The sequence below is a fragment of the Triticum dicoccoides genome, chromosome 6B, assembly GCF_002162155.2.
Source record: "Triticum dicoccoides isolate Atlit2015 ecotype Zavitan chromosome 6B, WEW_v2.0, whole genome shotgun sequence".
Lineage (NCBI taxonomy): Eukaryota > Viridiplantae > Streptophyta > Magnoliopsida > Poales > Poaceae > Triticum > Triticum dicoccoides.
The window spans coordinates 606,564,894-606,568,647 of record NC_041391.1 but is presented as its reverse complement, the minus strand read 5'-3'; positions in this window follow the sequence as shown (position 1 = coordinate 606,568,647).

The window sequence follows — 3,754 nt, the reverse complement described above, 5'->3', positions numbered from 1 at the left end:
GCGTCTGGACCGGTGGAGGCACCGCAATATTTTGGTGAGGGGGCTCCATCAGGCGAGGTTGGACCGTCGCTCCTGGCCCTGGCGCCTTAATCCGGTTTGTCTCCTGGTACCGCGGTGGATTACTGGGTCCAGCTCCCGGAGTGTGAAAGAGATTTCGGGGGTCAAACCCTAACGGCAGGCGTGATCTGTGCTTTCGCTTTAAAACCTCCTGTGATGCATTCTGGTCAAGCATGAGTTTATAGGCCTGTGCGTCCAAAGCGGCCCGCTCTGCGGCCATCCGGTCTTTTTCTGCTGCCAGATCCGCTTTGGCTTGCACGATCTGCTCTCTCACCTTCGCGATTTCTGCATTATGAGCATCTTGATCCGCCGGGTCATCCTCTGCCATAAGCGCGGCCAGTGCGTCAAACAGATCAGATAGAACTTGAACCGGCGGGCGCACAAGGCCTCCTGCCCCTGCTGCCGCTGCCGCTGCGGATCCGGAGAGCATTGCTGCGGCAGTCGAAGAATAATTCGCCGCCTGGGTGCCAGCCATGAATATTCCAACCCGGTTGATCTGGCCTGGGGGGTCCAGAATACTGTCGCCATCGGAACAGCCCCTAACCTGATCGTCTTGCATCCGGCATAGCGACTCGGTCTCTCCGGTCGAGGACTCGTCGCCAGAATAGACGACGGTCTCGCTATCGTGCTCTGATTCATCCTCGCGCTCTCCTCCGTAGATGACTCCAACGAAGGCACGCTTCATGGCCGGTTTAACCTGAGTAAATCTCGCACGCTGAGCCGTCTCGACGGGGTCGGTGTAGATGTCCGGCTCAGGCCCAGGCTCACCGATCTTGCCGATGAAGACGTGTACGCTGCCAAAGGGGACCCGGTAACCATACTCAATTGAATCGGCCTCAGGACCCCATCCTGCATCATCGATGTAGATCTGCCCCGACGACTCTTGGTCATCCGGCCCACAACATAGCCTTCGAGTCCTTTGAGCTTGCCCTCCAAGATCGTCAAACCATCGTGTGATAGCCCCACGGTGGGCGCCAACTGTCGTGGATTTGTCACGGCAGATGTCCTAGCGAAAGGACTTAGTCATGGAGCCATCGCTACGAGTTTACTTGAAGGGGTTAAAGCGGACACAAAGACACGTGGGGTTTATACTAGTTTGGCCCCTTCGATGAAGGTAAAAGCCTACGTCTAGTTGTGATGGAATTGATGTGGTGTCGATGGCTAGGGAGCAAACAAGCTTCGCCTAGGCCCGAGTTGTGGTTGTCCCCCTTGAACCGCCGCCGGGCCGTCCCCTTATATACAAGGGTGACGCCCGTTGGTCCATAGAGTCCTAGCCGGTTCATATTCGTATCCCGGTCGGTATCTCTCTATTCCTAACTTACAATACAAGTTATACATCAGGTCGGTTTTATAGCTACAGATTCTAAACCGACTATAGGCCTTGGGCCTTCACCTGCTTATACCGCTATGAAGTTAACCCGGCCCAAGTAGGCCGGTTTACACTCAGTGGTAATATCCCCAACATAGACCATGTATGGATCTACAAAAATGATCTTCACATACCACCGTAGAGAGAACGATACTCCAGCTGACAACTTTTAGACGACGTGACGTGCCATTAGGGCCAGGTCATTATTCGAACCGTTCAGCCACAACACGTATTGCGAGGCGGTTTCCTTGACACATCCTGTCAAAGCAGAGATCATGTACCCTTATCACGGGATTCTCATCAATACGGGTATGGGTAATCCCCCCGTGCCATCAATCGTGGCGCTTGGGAAGCAAGCGATTCTCAACAGGCTAGTGGGGAGGCACACCGCGTTCGTCGCCTCTATAAAGGGATAAGAGTTCCTCATTTTTACCCACGCCTTCTTCATCCCCTCGCATAATCTTGCCCCCTCGAGCTCCAGCGCCCTAGTCCAGGTCTTCTCTGCACAGTTAGTCATGTCCGGAGCAGGAGGCAAGTGGGTGGCTTCCACCGTGACGGAGAAGAAGATCGCGAATCTCCGGGCGGCCGGATACTTGGCCGCAGACATAGCGCACCGGCTACCTGACGCGGGGCAGGTTATTCCGACTCCAGGACCCCACGAGAGGGTTGTGTTCCTTGCCCACTTCGTCAGTGGACTGGGGTTTCCACTCCACCCTTCGTCCGCAGGCTTATGTTCTGCTACGGGCTAGACTTTCATGATCTAGCTCCGAACTTCGTCCTCAACATCTCGGCGTTCATCATCGTTTGCGAGGCTTTCCTCCGCATTAAGCCTCATTTCAGCTTGTGGCTCCAAACCTTCTGCGTGAAGCCGAAGATTGTGAGCGGCCAGCAAGCGGAGTGCGGAGGAGCCATGGTGGGCAAAATGCCTAATGTCACCTGGCCTGAAGGCTCCTTTGTGGAAACCGTGAAGGGGTGGCAATCGGGGTGGTTCTACATCACCGAGCCACGCGACGCCGACTGGGAGCCGGCCCCCGAGTTCCGATATGGGACTCCTACGCGGCTCACCTCCTAGGAACAGAAGGGCCTGTTATGGGGCGAATCTGCAGAGCTGACCAGACTCATCACCTTCGTCAAGGGCATGAATGACAAGAACATAAAGCTCGTCAATGTGATCCAAGTCATGCTCATTCGCCTGATACTGCCATGCCAAAGGTGGGCATTCAATTTATGGGAATTCATCCCGGCCGAACACCGGACGCTCCAGAGGCTCTACGACATGAAGCATAAGAACACATGGAAGGTGTTGTTCAAGGCCACCGAGGTACCTCCTCTCATAATCGAGGACCGCGGGCTCCATGCCGCATGGCAACCTACCCAGGTGAGTCCTCAGGCCGCCACCGGGTCCAGTTCTTCCCAATGTACTCATGGGGAATTCCTAAGGGATTATGTATATTTGTTTCAGGAGTATGTGGAGACAGCGGAGCGGATCGAAAGTCCAGCTCAGTTGCCGGAAAACCCAGCCAATGATCTTCTGACGAAGATGCTGGTCCCGTTGCCCTACAAGGGGCCGGAGAAGAAGGCCGATAAGAAGGGCCCGGGGACCCGAAAGGGTCTCCGAAGTAAGGTTGTGCAAGCCTCGTCCGAAGATGACGAGGCGCACTCCTCCCCTGAAGGGGAAGAAGAAGAAGAGGCCGCCCCGTCCGGAAAGGATGGGGGGCCTGAGACGGTGAACCAGGGGCCAGGAGAGGCTCCCGGCATAAGGCCGTCATACCCTTGTTGTCTGATGACGACAAGGCGGATTACTCCCGCGGAGGCGGGGAGGAACAAGGAGAAACACCAACTCCCCGCATCGAGGGAGGGAAGAAGAGGAAGGCCACCCCGGTGGGGGAGACTGGGACGTCCAAGAAGGGAAAGGCATCCCTTCCGGACTACTCCGCCACCGCCGCCGATAGTGAGGAAGGGTGGCTGCCCAGGAAGAAGCCCCTTGTGCGGTCGTAAGTATCCGCACTCAATCGTCGTTTTCGCTTCATAATTTTGTTTATAATGCCGAACTTGTATATAATCCGGCCAGGGCCCATCCGGGAGTGTCGTCTTCGGACGCCCTGAGTGAGTCAGCAATGAACTCACTCCCGAAGGCCACGTCTTCTCGCCCTGCGGATGACACGGAGGTGTTGTCCCGAAGGCTCCCGACGATGGCGGAGGTGGCCCTGGAGGCGCCTCAGGGCGGCGTCCCAGCCGTCGGACTCGTGGGGTTCAAGGTCCCCGCGGATCGTGTCGATGAGAACCACGGCAAGCCAGGCTCTCAGCCGAACACTGTTCCGGAGCCTT